A 15,894-nucleotide genomic window follows, 5' to 3' on the forward strand; every position below is an offset into this window, starting at 1 on the left:
AGGGTTCCAGTGCCCGAGCCCTTTGATGGATCTCACAGCTTTCTGACCCACTGAGTCTTTCAGTTCCAGCTCCTGCCGTCTCTGAGCAGGACAAGATTGCTTTCCTCACCTCTCTCTTGACTGGGCGAGCGCTGACCTTGGCCGCGGCTAACTGGGACAATAAAGCCGCCTCTTGCGACAGATTTCACTACTGAGACGTGCCGGGCTTTCGACCCTCCACAGAAGTGAATGGGAGGCAGTGGATCTGATACTTCACCAATGCCGAGGCTTACACTCTTACACCACGGAATTCAATACCTCACATCGGAGTGCAGCTGTATGTGTAAGCACCGCAGGCCCGTCGTCGTCAGACAACCGTCCACCCGGAGATGCCTTTCGACCTCGAAAGCCTCATTACTCTGGCTCTCTGCATTGGCAAGTCTCCAGGCCATCACCAGTGCCTGTAGAACCCGTGGTGTTTAGTGCCTCTTCTCTCTCGCTTTGCGGCCCCTCTGGGCTTGTTACTTTGCCAGTTATTATTAGAGGTATCATTTGCCGCAAAATTGAAATTATAAAAGTATATATGTGTGCGTGTGTGTGTGTGCGTGCGTGTGTGTGTGCGCGTGCGTGTGTGCGTGCGTGTGTGTGTGTGCGTGCGTGTGTGTGTGTGCGTGCGTGTGTGCGTGCGTGTGTGTGTGTGCGTGCGTGTGTGTGTGCGTGCATGTGTGTGTGTGTGTGAGAATGTGTATGTGTGTCTGTGTATTTGTGTGCAGAGCTCTAAGCACTGTTCTCACTAAGCCGCACAGGCGTGCCCACCGAAACGCTCCCGCGCACGAAGCCTCTGTTGCCGCGCAGCTGGAATTTTCCTTTATATAACGTTAATATGATTTTGAAATTAGGGTATAGAAACACTGCTGTGCACAGTGTATGCTAGGTTCAGCAGGTCATCCATCAAAAAAGGAAAGCTCAAAGAAAGCTTGAGAGGCATCAAAGATGGTATGCCCCACTGGGGGCAGTTTTTCATGCCGTCCGGGCTGGAGTTGGTCTTGCCCTCCTGGCATTAGCTTGAAAGAAGACAAGCTGTATTGCGGTCGACTGCAGATCTCTGTGACAGTAATGTACTCAGAGCGCTGTTGCGGGCAGCGGAGTGAGCCGGGCAGCGTCGTTGTGGGAAGTGGAGTGAGCTGGGAGTAGAGTGGAGACCTAAGGGCTTTGGCTCAACGGGCTTCGGCGGAACCGGGTGAGGCGAGGAAGACCGGAGCTGCAGAGCTCTCACAGCTAGTTGCTTGGTGAGTAGTCCTTCTTCCTTTTACACTTATAACTTTAAAAGCATTGTTAAATAGTGTGATAGTTAGCTGTACTGGGGCAAAGCGTACTTGCATAACTAATACTAGTACATTAAATTAACTATATAGCATGGAGCAGGTGATGTGTTACTGCTGCGAGATGTGGGAACCGGTAGACCCCATTGAGGGACACGGCGACTACATTTGCAGCAAGTGTTTGTTGCTCGAGGAACTCCAGCTTCATATTGATGAGCTGCAGTCCGAGCTTCAGACACTGTGACACATCAGGGAGGGGAAGAGTTACCTGGACTCTGTATACCAGGAGATAGCCACACCTAATAGATTAACTAATGTAGATTGCAGTCAAGCACAGGATGGTGTGGCTATGAGTGAGGAAAGTAGGGGAATCCAGGAGGTAGGGCTGGAGGAGATGCAGGCCTTGCTCTTGTCCAACAGATTCGAGGCTTTAACTCCCTGTGAGGGCAGGAGCGGGGACTGTGGGGAGGAGTGGGGGGCCATTCCAGAGGGGGGAGTCAATAGAAATGTTGTAGTAATAGGGGACAGTATCGTCAGGGGGATAGATAGGGTTCTCTGCAACCGAGAGCGAGAGTCCCGGAGGCTATGTTGCCTGCCTGGTGCCAGGGTTAAGGACATCTCTTCTGGGCTGGAGAGAAACTGGCAGTGGGAGGGCGAGGATCCAGTTGTCTTAGTACACGTCGGTACTGATGACATAGATAGGACAAGGAAGAAGGTTCTGTTACAGGAATATGAGCAGCTAGGGGTCAAATTAAAAAACAGAACCTCAAGGGTAATAATCTCTGGATTATTACCTGAGCCACGAGCAAATTTGGCTAGCTTAAATAAAATTAGGGAGTTAAACGCGTGGCTCAAAGACTGGTGTGGGGGAAGTGGGTTTTGCTTCTTGGGACACTGGCACCGGTACTGGGACAGGAGAGAACTGTTCCGGAGGGATGGGCTTCACCTGAACCGGGCTGGGGTTAGTGTCCTGGCGAATCATATAACTAGGGCTGCAGAGGGGTCTTTAAACTAACTAGTGGGGGGGGGGAGGATTCTAGAGAGCAAATAATTAAAAAGACAATGGAGAAGGTAATGGATGTAGGTAAAAGTGGAGGAATAAAAAGACAGAGTGTGTCAGGAGGGGAAAGAATGTACGGAGATAAGCGTAAAGTTGTACAAAAGGAAAAGGTAGGAAATAAGTGTCAAACATATTTGAAAGTCCTTTATTTGAATGCACGTAGTATTAGGAATAAAACTGATGAGTTGACGGTACAAATAATTACGTATGGTTATGATATTGTGGCAATTACGGAAACATGGCTGCAGGGTGACCAGGACTGGGAATTAAACATACAAGGGTATTCGACAATTAGGAGAGACAGGCAAGAAGGAAAAGGAGGTGGGGTGGCTATGTTACTAAAGCAAGAAATCACTGCAATAAAGCCAAATGATATTGGCTCAAAGGATCAGAATAATGAAACAATTTGGGTAGAAATAAGAAATAGTAAAGGGAAAAAAGCAGTGGTGGGAGTAGTCTATAGGCCTCCAAACAGCTGTAACTCAGTTGGTCGGAGCATAAATCAGGAAATAGTTGGGGCTTGTAATAAGGGAACAGCTGTAATTATGGGGGATTTTAACTTTCTTATTGACTGGACTAATCAAGTCTGACACGGCAGCCTTGAAGAAGAGTTTATTGAGTGTATTTGGGATGGGTTCCTTGAACAATACGTTACTGAGCCGACAAGGGGGCAAGCAGTCTTAGATCTGGTCCTGTGTAATGAGACAGGACTAATAAAAAATGTCCTAGTAAAGGATCCCCTTGGAATGAGTGACCATAACATGGTCGAATTCCATATTCAGAGGATGAGAGGGTTGGATCTCAAACAAGCGTACTGAGCTTAAATAAAGGAGACTATGATGGTATGAGAGCGGAATTGCTTAAGATGGATTGGGAAAATAGATTAAAGGGTAGATCGGTACTTGATCAGTGGTGTATATTTAAGGAGTTATTTTACAACTATCAAGAAAAATATATTCCACTGAAGAAAAAAGGGTGTGAAAGAAGAAATTGTTATCCATGGCTAAGTAAAGAAATAAAGCAAAGTATACGACTAAAAAGAAAGTTATATAAGGTAGCTAAATCTAGTGGGAAGATTGAAGATCGAGAAGCTTTTAAAGATCAGCAGCAAATAACAAAAAGATTGATTAAGAAGGGGAAGATTGATTATGAAAGTAAATTGGCAAAAAACATAAAAGCAGATAGTAAGAGTTTTTATAGTTACATAAAAAGAAAAAGGGTGGCTAAAGTAAATGTTGGTCCCCTAGAAGATGAGACCGGGAAATTAATGGTAGGGGACATGGAGATGGCGGAAACGCTGAACAAATATTTTGTATCAGTTTTTACAGTAGAGGACACTCAAAATATCCCAACACTGGATAAACAGGAGGCTCTAGGGGGAGAGAAGCTAACTATGATTCAAATCACCAAGGAAATGGTACTTGATAAATTAATGGGACTGAAGGTGGATAAATCCCCTGGTCCGGATGGCTTGCATCCTGGGGTCTTAAGGGAAGTGGCGGTCAGGATTGTGGATGCATTAGTGATAATTTTTCAAACCTCGCTGGACTCGGCAATGGTCCCGGCAGATTGGAAAAACGCTAATGTAACTCCTTTATTTAAAAAGGGCAATAGACAGAAGGCTGGGAATTATAGGCCAGTTAGACTAACATCTGTGGTTGGCAAAATGTTGGAATCGATAATTAAGGAAACAGTAACAGGGCATTTGGATAAACATAGCTTAATAGGACAAAGTCAGCATGGCTTTACAAAAGGGAAGTCATGTTTGACAAATTTGTTGGAGTTCTTTGAGGACATAACATATAGGGTAGATAAAGGGGAACCAGTGGATGTGGTGTATTTGGACTTCCAAAAGGCATTTGACAAGGTGCCACACCAAAGATTATTACTTAAAGTAAAAAATCATGGGATTGGGGATAATATTCTGGCATGGGTGGAGGATTGGCTTTCTAACAGAAAACAGAGAGTTGGGATAAATGGTTTATTCTCAGACTGGCAGTTGGTGACTAGTGGTGTTCCGCAGGGGTCGATGTTGGGACCCCAACTCTTTACAATCTATATTAATGATTTGGAGAAAGGGACTAAGTGCAACGTATCGAAGTTTGCTAATGACACAAAGATGGGAGGGAGCGTAATGAGTGCGGAGGACATTGAAACTCTGCAGGGGGACATAGATAGGCTGAGTGATTGGGCAGACATTTGGCAGATGAAATATAATACTGACAAGTGTGAGGTCTTGCACTTTAGCAGGAAAAATAATAGAGCAAGTTATTATTTAAATGGAGAGAAACTGGAAAGTGCTTCTGTGCAAAGGGATCTGGGGGTCCTGGTGCAGGAAACACAAAAAGTTAGTTTGCAAGTGCAGCAGGTGGTCAAGAAGGCCAATGGAATGCTGGCTTTTATTGCTGGGGGGATGGAGTATAAGAACAGAGAGGTCTTACTGCAGTTGTACCGGGTATTGGTGAGACCACACCCGGAGTACTGCGTTCAGTTCTGGTGTCCATATTTAAGAAAGGACATACTGGCTCTCGAGGCAGTGCAGAGAAGGTTCACTAGGTTAATTCCGGGGATGGGTGGGTTGATGTATGATGAGAGGTTGAGTAGATTGGGACTCTACTCATTGGAGTTCCAAAGAATGAAAGGCGATCTTATTGAAACATATAAGATTGTGAAGTGGCTTGATCGGGTGGATGCGGGGAGAATGTTCCCAATGATGGGTGAAACTAGGTCTAGTGAGCATAATCTTAAAATAAGGGGATGCCGTTCCAGATGAGGAGAAATTTCTTCACTCAGAGGGTAGTGGGGCTGTGGAATTTACTGCCCCAGAGAGCTGTGGAAGCTACTACACTCAATAAATTCAAAACGGAGATAGACATTTTCCTGGATAAAAGAGGCATTAGGGGATACGGTGAGCGAGCAGATAACTGGACGTGGCTAGGTTTAGATCAGCCATGTGATCTCCTGGACCAGTTTTCAATAGCCTGGATGGGTCGGAGAGGAATTTTCCAGATTTTTTCTCCTCAATTGGCAAATCGTTTTTTTTTTTCCCCGGGTGATCACATGGGTTTGGACGGGATGAATAATAAAATAAAATGGGTGGCATGGTGCCCTGTTGGTTGGCACTGTTGCCTTTGTGGGATTCGGTGAAAACTAGAATTAAGATTGGATCAGCCATGATCTTGTTCAATGGCGGAGCAGGCTTGAGGGGCCGATTGGCCTACTCCTGCTCCTATCTCTTACGTTCTTATGTTTACGCCACGCTGTCGCCTGTTTGGAGGCATTGGAGCCAGAGCTGCCCACTGGGGACAGCTGGCGTGGCGTCCAGGCCAGAGTCAGTGCTGCCCCCCACTGTTCACCCAGCAGAAGACAAGCTGGTTTGGAGTCCACTGCAGATTTGTGAGGCATTCATGGACTCAGGGCCCGGGATGCGTTTTTATTTGTGTGGCTGTATTTTACTGATATCTTCCAGGTGCTTTCTATTTTACATGTGCTATGTGTGCTTTGTACTGTGTGTGACTGTCGGTACTGTGTTTTGCACCTCGGCTCTGGAGTGACTATTATATACCCCCAGGGTTCATTTTTTCTGTGGACTATCACTTTAAAACACTAAAAGAATGAGACTGTCTTTTAGACGCTGTTGGATTTCTACTGATTACAGAACTGCTGGGTTGCTAAGTGAGCAGCTCGTGTTTGGACATATACAAGGTCGCTGACTACTGCTGTCGGCTTCCGAGTTACTATGGTGAGAGAGGTGAAGTTATTTGATGGACAATCGATTGTTTATGCAAGTGCGTGGCTTGTTTTGAATAAGCAAGGTCAGATGACTTGCACACAGACACACACAGCTCACAGTCAAGATGGATTCAGTCAATGGAAGACACCAGTGAGTCGGTCGCTGGTTTAAACTTTCAGTAGCCCGAAAGGCGTGAGTTGAGATCGATCCAGAGTATCGATGAATGACTCTCACAAGTACTGCAACTGGAAGGAGTTTGCAGAGAAGAGAAGAGGGGAGAGGAAGGTTTGAAACAGAAGGAACCTAGTGACAAAGAGATCACTGTTTGGACTCTCTCTCCAAGTAGCCCGTGAGGGTGAGTTTGTTTCCATTCGGCTATGGAAGTGTGACTGTCACAGAGTTAATCCACAGGAGTGGGTTCTCTGGTGAGGGGAAAACCTTTGTGAATACCATGTGTGTGTTTACCCTTTGTCTGGGTGTGGTAGTTCACTGATGAAAGGCACCCCGTGGCAAATCACTGTTGGAGTTATTTCGTATGTCGTGGAACTGGGTAAGTGGCTATCACGTTGTGTGTGATTGGGGTAACCGTGTGGAATCTACCAGTGTATCGACACCTGTCTGGGTGGTGGTTTCCTTGACGATCATCCCCTTTGGTGATATTTCATGTGAGGATTTGGAGGACAACGGGAAGATTACAAATATCTCTCTCTCACTTTGAATTCTGTGGATTGAACTAAACAGAACTTTTCTTACCACACCATCGTAAGACTGTAACTCGTGCCACCTGAGCTTGAATAAGTTTGGGAACTTTATTTTTACACCTATATCTGCATAACACTGCTAACCCTTGGTTTACCCGGTTTAAGTTACTATATTTACATGGTTACTAATAAAATAGTGTTTTGTTAACAGCAAAACCAGACTCCAGGTGTGTCCTGTTGCTGCTGAAACTTACAGTATGAGAGGTACTTTTCCCAGGGTTGTGTGTTCGTAGCAGTAACACTGTTTCATTTGACTTTATTCATGGACATTCATGTATGGTTGAATGACAATTAAACTTGAACTCGAATTGAATGTCACAGAATATGATGTTGTGTCATTCAGACCACTACACGAAGAAAAATGCCCGTCAAGACACTTGGCTTCAATGAGGAATTACAAAGTTTTGATCCAGTAGTGCAAAGAGCAAGTTAACAGGTGTAACAATCCAATCATCAGCTACTGCCTGAGGATTTTGACCAATCCACAATATTGAGTAGCATTAACGATCCTTAAGCTGCTTTAGAGATCTGGCATCTCTTTGTAAATTCCGTCAGAAAAGCTGTTTGAACACAATTGAAGTACTACAGTACTCAAAAGCAAAAATGAACAAATTACAGTCACAATATCCTGGTGATACCCTTTACTGGACAGAAAAAATGAAAGATCTGCTTGCATCTGTAAGATCTGACGTCATACTGTGTACATTACTCGATTTACTCAACGTGTGTTTAATCACTTGGATAATAGATTTCCCGATGATGGGTTCAAAGTTCAGAAGTACATTTATCATCAAAGTATGTATGCATTATATAACCTTGAGACTTTCCTTACAGGCAGCTACAAGCAAAGAACCCCAAAAGACCCATTAAAAAGGAACTAAAAAGAACTCAAAAAGCCAAAGTGCGGAATATGGTGGAACAGCGAGCAGGGCGGGCCCGATCCTTGCCTCTGATGCCAACACCCTGCCTTTTCAGTCCGGCCTGGCATTTAAACCATCCAAACATCGGGTTGTTCCCCGCTTTAGGACCCGGGTTCTGTGGGTCTGTACCCGAACTTTCAAAGTCAGGCTGACGTTTAAATCAATCAAACCATAGGTCCTTCCTTGCTCTCTGGTTTTGCTGGACAGTCCTCAACTCTGCCTCACCTCCGCCCACCTCGCACTCGCTCACTTCGACCCTCAACTCTGCCTCACCTCCAACTCGCTCACTTCGACCCTCAACTCTGCCTCACCTCCAACTCGCTCACTTCGACCCTCAACTCTGCCTCACCTCACACTCGCTCACTTCGACCCTCAACTCTGCCTCACCTCCAACTCGCTCACTTCGACCCTCAACTCTGCCTCACCTCCAACTCGCTCACTTCGACCCTCAACTCTGCCTCACCTCCGCCCACCTCGCACTCGCTCACTTCGACCCTCAACTCTGCCTCACCTCCGCCCACCTCGCACTCGCTCACTTCGACCCTCAACTCTGCCTCACCTCACACTCGCTCACTTCGACCCTCAACTCTGCCTCACCTCCAACTCGCTCACTTCGACCCTCAACTCTGCCTCACCTCCAACTCGCTCACTTCGACCCTCAACTCTGCCTCACCTCACACTCGCTCACTTCGACCCTCAACTCTGCCTCACCTCACACTCGCTCACTTCGACCCTCAACTCTGCCTCACCTCCAACTCGCTCACTTCGACCCTCAACTCTGCCTCACCTCACACTCGCTCACTTCGACCCTCAACTCTGCCTCACCTCCAACTCGCTCACTTCGACCCTCAACTCTGCCTCACCTCCAACTCGCTCACTTCGACCCTCAACTCTGCCTCACCTCACACTCGCTCACTTCGACCCTCAACTCTGCCTCACCTCACACTCGCTCACTTCGACCCTCAACTCTGCCTCACCTCCAACTCGCTCACTTCGACCCTCAACTCTGCCTCACCTCACACTCGCTCACTTCGACCCTCAACTCTGCCTCACCTCACACTCGCTCACTTCGACCCTCAACTCTGCCTCACCTCCAACTCGCTCACTTCGACCCTCAACTCTGCCTCACCTCACACTCGCTCACTTCGACCCTCAACTCTGCCTCACCTCACACTCGCTCACTTTGACCCTCAACTCTGCCTCACCTCCACTCACCTCGCACTCACTCACTTCGACCCTCAACTCTGCCTCACCTCACACTCGCTCACTTCGACCCTCAACTCTGCCTCACCTCCAACTCGCTCACTTCGACCCTCAACTCTGCCTCACCTCCAACTCGCTCACTTCGACCCTCAACTCTGCCTCACCTCACACTCGCTCACTTCGACCCTCAACTCTGCCTCACCTCACACTCGCTCACTTCGACCCTCAACTCTGCCTCACCTCCAACTCGCTCACTTCGACCCTCAACTCTGCCTCACCTCACACTCGCTCACTTCGACCCTCAACTCTGCCTCACCTCACACTCGCTCACTTCGACCCTCAACTCTGCCTCACCTCACACTCGCTCACTTCGACCCTCAACTCTGCCTCACCTCCAACTCGCTCACTTCGACCCTCAACTCTGCCTCACCTCACACTCGCTCACTTCGACCCTCAACTCTGCCTCACCTCCAACTCGCTCACTTCGACCCTCAACTCTGCCTCACCTCACACTCGCTCACTTCGACCCTCAACTCTGCCTCACCTCCGCCCACCTCGCACTCGCTCACTTCGACCCTCAACTCTGCCTCACCTCCAACTCGCTCACTTCGACCCTCAACTCTGCCTCACCTCCGCCCACCTCGCACTCGCTCACTTCGACCCTCAACTCTGCCTCACCTCCAACTCGCTCACTTCGACCCTCAACTCTGCCTCACCTCACACTCGCTCACTTCGACCCTCAACTCTGCCTCACCTCCAACTCGCTCACTTCGACCCTCAACTCTGCCTCACCTCCGCCCACCTCGCACTCGCTCACTTCGACCCTCAACTCTGCCTCACCTCCAACTCGCTCACTTCGACCCTCAACTCTGCCTCACCTCACACTCGCTCACTTCGACCCTCAACTCTGCCTCACCTCCAACTCGCTCACTTCGACCCTCAACTCTGCCTCACCTCACACTCGCTCACTTCGACCCTCAACTCTGCCTCACCTCACACTCGCTCACTTCGACCCTCAACTCTGCCTCACCTCCAACTCGCTCACTTCGACCCTCAACTCTGCCTCACCTCACACTCGCTCACTTCGACCCTCAACTCTGCCTCACCTCCAACTCGCTCACTTCGACCCTCAACTCTGCCTCACCTCACACTCGCTCACTTTGACCCTCAACTCTGCCTCACCTCCACCCACCTCGCACTCGCTCACTTCGACCCTCAACTCTGCCTCACCTCTGCTCACCTCACACTCGGTCACTTCAACCCTCAACTCTGCCTCACCTCCGCTCACCTCACACTCGCACACTTCGACCCTCAACTCTGCCTCACCTCTGCTCACCTCACACTCGCTCACTTCGACCCTCAACTCTGCCTCACCTCCGCTCACCTCGCACTCGCTCACTTCGGAGAGTATCTGAGGAGGAAGGTAAAGCTGCGCAAACGCGGGTGACATCAGCGGCGAGCGCGGGCTTTAAAAAGCCGCCCACTTTCAGGAGCGGGCAGCGTTGGTGCGGGCAGTGGAGTGCGCGGAAGCAGAGTGCTGGGTTTGGCTCAGCGGGCTTCGGCGCAAGAGGACTTCGGCAAGAAGCCTGCTTTTCATTTATTCTGACTAATCCGGGATCAGGTGATGGGGGAGACAGTCAGTGCAGTGGGGTGCTCCGTATGCAGTATGTGGGAAGTCAGGGCGAGCACAGTTGTCCCTGATGACTACACCTGCAATAGGTGCGTCCAGCTGCAGCTCCTGTCAGACCGAGTTAGGGAATTGGAGCAGGAGCTGGATGAACTACGGATCATTCGGGAGGCAGAGATAGATAAGAGTTATCGGGAGGTAATCACACTGAAAAGACAGGAGGTAGGCAAATGGGTGACAGTCAAGAGAGGCAGGGGGAGCAGACAGAGAGAGCAGAGCACCCCTGTGGCCATTCCCATCAAAAATAAGTATACCATTTTGGATACTGTTGGTGGGGATGACCTACCAGGAACAAGCTGCAGTAGTCCTGTCTCTGGCACTGAGGTTGGACCTTCGACTAGGAAGGGGAGGAGGGAAGGGAAGAGAGCAGTATTGATAGGGGATTCTATAGTCGGGGGGCAGATAGGAGATTTTGTGGGGAAGATCGGGAGTCTCGGATGATATGTTGCTTCCCTAGTGCCAGGGTCTGAGACATCTCAGATCGGGTGCAGGTTATTCTCGAGAGGGAGGGCAAGAATCCAGATGTTGTGGTCCATGTAGGGACCAATGACATGGGTAGGATGAGTGAGGGGGTCCTGCGTAGGGAGTTAGGTGCGAAGCTGAAGAGCAGGACCTCCAGGGTAACAATCTCAGGATTGCTACCTGTGCCACGTGCGAGTGAGGCAAGGACAGAAAGATTATACAGATTAATATGTGGCTGAGAGGATGGTGCAGGAGGGAGGGCTTCAGGTCTGTAGATAATTGGGCTTTGTTCCAGGGAAGGTGGGATCTGTTCCGACGGGACGGTTTACACCTGAACTGGAGCAGTACTAACATTCTTGCAGGGAAGTTTGCTAGTGCTTCTTGGGGGGGGTTTAAACTAAATTTGCAGGGGGCGGGGATCCAGAATGTGAGAGAGGATAGTGAGAGAAAGAATAAAGGACAGGTGGGGACTACACAGTTCCGGAATATTAAGTGTGTAGTCGAGAAAGGTGAGGCGGAACAAGTGATAAGGAGGACACATGTACAGAGGGATGGTCTGACGGAACATGGAGTTAAATGTGTTGAAAGAATAAGTAAACTTAGGAAGGACAACAAAATTCTAGGGGCGTATAGCCCAATGGGAGTTCGGAGAGCTGGGTTAAGCACAATAGGCAGCGATTCAAACAGAGAGAGGAGAAATGGGCTAAAAATTCTATATCTGAATGCACGAAGTGTCAGAAATAAGGCGGATGAGCTTGAAGCCCGGGTGTGAATGGGTAACTATGATGTTGTTGGGATAACAGAGACATGGCTGCAGGGGGATCAGACCTGGGAAATGAATGTACAAGGGTATACGTGCTATTGTAGGGATAGAAATGTGGGCAGAGGGGGTGGGGTGGCCCTGTTGGTGAGGAATGAAATTCAGTCCTTTGCAAGGGGGGACATAGGGTCAGGAGAAGTAGAGTCTGTGTGGATAGAACTGAGGAACAGTAAGGTCAAAAGGACCCAAATGGGTGTTGTCTACAGGCCACCAAACAGTAGCATGGATATTGGGTGCAAGTTGAATAGGGAGTTAACATTGGCATGTGGCAAAGGTAATGTCGCAGTAGTTATGGGGGATTTCAACATGCAGGTGAACTGGGAGAATCAGGTTGGTGCTGGACCACAGGATAGGGAGGTTGTAGAGTGCCTACGGGATGCATTCTTGGAACAGCTTGTACGAGGGCCTACCAGGGACAAGACTATTCTGGATTTAGTGTTGTGTAATGAACAGGATTTGGTAAGCGATCTTGCAGTAAAGGAGCCATTAGGAGGTAGTGATCATAATATGATAAGTTTTTATCTGCAATTTGAGAAGGATAAGGGCAGCTCGGAAGTGTCAGTGTTGCAGTTGAACAGGGGAAACTATGGAGCCATGAGGGAGGAGCTGGCCAAAGTTGACTGGACGGATAGCCTAGCAGAAAAGACAGTGGAACAGCAATGGCAGGTATTTTTGGGAATAATGCAAAATCAGTTCATCCCACAGAGAAGGAAGGATTCAAAGGGGGGAAAGGGACCATAGTGGTTGACAAAGGAAGTCAGAGATTGCATAGTATTAAAAAAAAAGGAAGTATGACAGAGCTAAGGTGAGTGGGAGGACAGATGATTGGGAAGTTTTTAAGGAACAACAGAACTTAACTAAAAAGGCAATACGGGGAGAAAAAATGAGGTATGAATGCAAGCTAGCCAGGAATATAAAGGAAGATAGCAAAAGCTTTTTTAGGTATGTGAAGAGAAAGAAGATAGTTAAGAACAATGTTGAGCCCTGAAAAATGAATTGGGTGAAATTGTTATGGGAAACAGCGAAATGGCAGAAGAATTTAATGAGTACTTTAGATCTGTTTTCACTAAGGAAGACACAAGCAATCTCCCAGATGTATGGATGGGCCAAGGACATAGGGTAACAGAGGAAATGAAACAGATTGACATTAGGAAGGAAACGGTGATGAGTAGACTGATGGGACTGAAGGCTGACAAATCCCCAGGTCCAGATGGTCTGCATCATAGGGTACTAAAGGAGGTGGCCCTGGAAATTGCGGATGCATTAGTAATCATTTTCCAATGTTCCTTAGATTCAGGATCAGTTCCTGAAGATTGGAGAGTGGCTAATGTTATCCCACTTTTTAAGAAAGGAGGGAGGGAGAAAACCGAGAACTATCGACCTGACAGCCTGACATCAGTGGTGGGAAAGATGCTAGAGTCCATTATTAAGGATGAAATAGTGGCAAAGCTAGATAACAGTGATAGGATTTGGCCGAGCCAGCATGGATTTACCAAGGGCAAATCATGCTTGACTAATCTGTTGGGGTTTTTCGAGGGTGTAACAAGGAAGTTAGACGGGTGAGATCCAGTGGATGTAGTGTACCTCGATTTTCAGAAGGCATTTGATAAGGTCCCACATAGGAGATTGGTGGGTAAAATCAAAGCTCATAGCATCACGGGGAAGACATTGACATGGATAGAAAACTGGTTGGCAGATAGAAAGCAAAGGGTAGCGGTGAATGGGTGTTTCTCGGAATGGCAGGTGGTGACTAGTGGGGTGCCACAGGGCTCGGTATTGGGACCACAGCTGTTTACAATTTACGTCAACGATTTAGATGAGGGCATTGAGAATAACATCAGCAAATTTGCTGATGATACTAAGCTGGGTGGCAGTGTGACATATGATGAGGATGTTAGGAGAATTCAGGGTGACTTGGATAGGCTGGGTGAGTGGGCAGATACTTGGCAGATGACATTTAATGTGAATAAGTGTGAGGTTATCCACTTTGGGAGTAAGAACAGGAAGGCAGATTATTATCTGAACTGTGCAGAGTTAGGTAAGGGAGAAATACAAAGAGATCTAGGAGTCCTTGTTCATCAGTCACTGAAGGTGAATGAGCAAGTGCAGCAGGCAGTGAAGAAGGCTAATGGAATGTTGGCCTTTATTACAAAGGGAATTGAGTACAAGAGCAAGGAAATCCTCTTTCATTTGTACAGAGCTCTGGTGAGACCACACCTGGAGTATTGTGTACAGTTTTGGTCTCCAGGGTTAAGGAAGGACATCCTGGCTGTAGAGGAAGTGCAGCGTAGATTCACGAGGTTAATTCCTGGGATGTCTGGACTGTCTTACGCAGAGAGGTTAGAGAGACTGGGCTTGTACACGCTGGAATTAAGGAGATTGAGAGGGGATCTGATTGAAACATATGAAATTATTAAGGGATTGGACAAGATAGGGGCAGGAAATATGTTCCAGATGCTGGGAGAGTCCAGTACCAGAGGGCATGGTTTGCGAATAAGGGGTAGGTCATTTAGAACAGAGTTAAGGAAAAACTTCTTCTCCCAGAGAGTTGTGGGGGTCTGGAATGCACTGCCTCGGAAGGTAGTGGAGGCCAATTCTCTGGATGCTTTCAAGAAGGAGCTAGATAGGTATCTATGGATAGGGGAATCAAGGGCTATGGGGACAAGGCAGGAACCGGGTATTGATAGTAGATGATCAGCCATGATCTCAAAATGGCGGTGCAGGCTCGAAGGGCCGAATGGTCTACTTCTGCACCTATTGTCTATTGTCTACTGTCAACTCTGCCTCACCTCTGCCCTCCTCGCACTCGCTCACTTCGACCCTCAACTCTGCCTCACCTCACACTCGCTCACTTCGACCCTCAACTCTGCCTCACCTCACACTCGTTCACTTCGACCCTCAACTCTGCCTCACCTCACACTCGTTCACTTCGACCTTCAACTCGGCCTCACCTCTGCCCTCCTCGCACTTGCACACCGACCCTCAACTCTGCCTCACCTCACACTCGTTCACTTCGACCTTCAACTCGGCCTCACCTCTGCCCTCCTCGCACTCGCACACCGACCCTCAACTCTGCCTCACCTCACACTCGCTCACTTCGACCCTCAACTCTACCTCACCTCCGCTCACCTCGCACTCGCTCACTTCGACCCTCAACTCTGCCTCACCTCACACTCGCTCACTTTGACCCTCAACTCTACCTCACCTCCGCTCACCTCGCACTCGCTCACTTCGACCCTCAACTCTGCCTCACCTCACACTCGCTCACTTCGACCCTCAACTCTGCCTCACCTCACACTCGTTCACTTCGACCCTCAACTCTGCCTCACCTCACACTCGTTCACTTCGACCTTCAACTCGGCCTCACCTCTGCCCTCCTCGCACTTGCACACCGACCCTCAACTCTGCCTCACCTCACACTCGTTCACTTCGACCTTCAACTCGGCCTCACCTCTGCCCTCCTCGCACTCGCACACCGACCCTCAACTCTGCCTCACCTCACACTCGCTCACTTCAACCCTCAACTCTACCTCACCTCCGCTCACCTCGCACTCGCTCACTTCGACCCTCAACTCTGCCTCACCTCACACTCGCTCACTTTGACCCTCAACTCTACCTCACCTCCGCTCACCTCGCACTCGCTCACTTCGACCCTCAACTCTGCCTCACCTCACACTCACTCACTTCGACCCTCATCTCTGCCTCACCTCCGCCCGCCTTGCACTCGCTCACTTCGACCCTCAACTCTGCCTCACCTCCACTCACCTCACACTCACTCACTTCGACCCTCAACTCTGCCTCACCTCCGCTCACCTCACACTCGCACACTTTGACCCTCAACTCTGCCTCACCTCCGCTCACCTCACACTCGCACACTTCGACCCTCAACTCTGCCTCACCTCCACTCGCCTCCATTGTTTGCGGTGATCGTTTACCAGAAAAAGTGT

At 48.7% G+C, this 15,894-nt stretch overlaps 1 protein-coding gene across 1 annotated transcript in view; it reads left to right on the top strand.

The window, feature by feature from the left end:
* xgb (x globin) overlaps positions 1-15,894 on the top strand; it is a 327,342-nt gene that overhangs the window by 31,548 nt on the left and 279,900 nt on the right. The window lies entirely within an intron of this gene.

This window comes from Hypanus sabinus, chromosome 11, assembly GCF_030144855.1.
Source record: "Hypanus sabinus isolate sHypSab1 chromosome 11, sHypSab1.hap1, whole genome shotgun sequence".
NCBI classification, from domain to species: domain Eukaryota; kingdom Metazoa; phylum Chordata; class Chondrichthyes; order Myliobatiformes; family Dasyatidae; genus Hypanus; species Hypanus sabinus.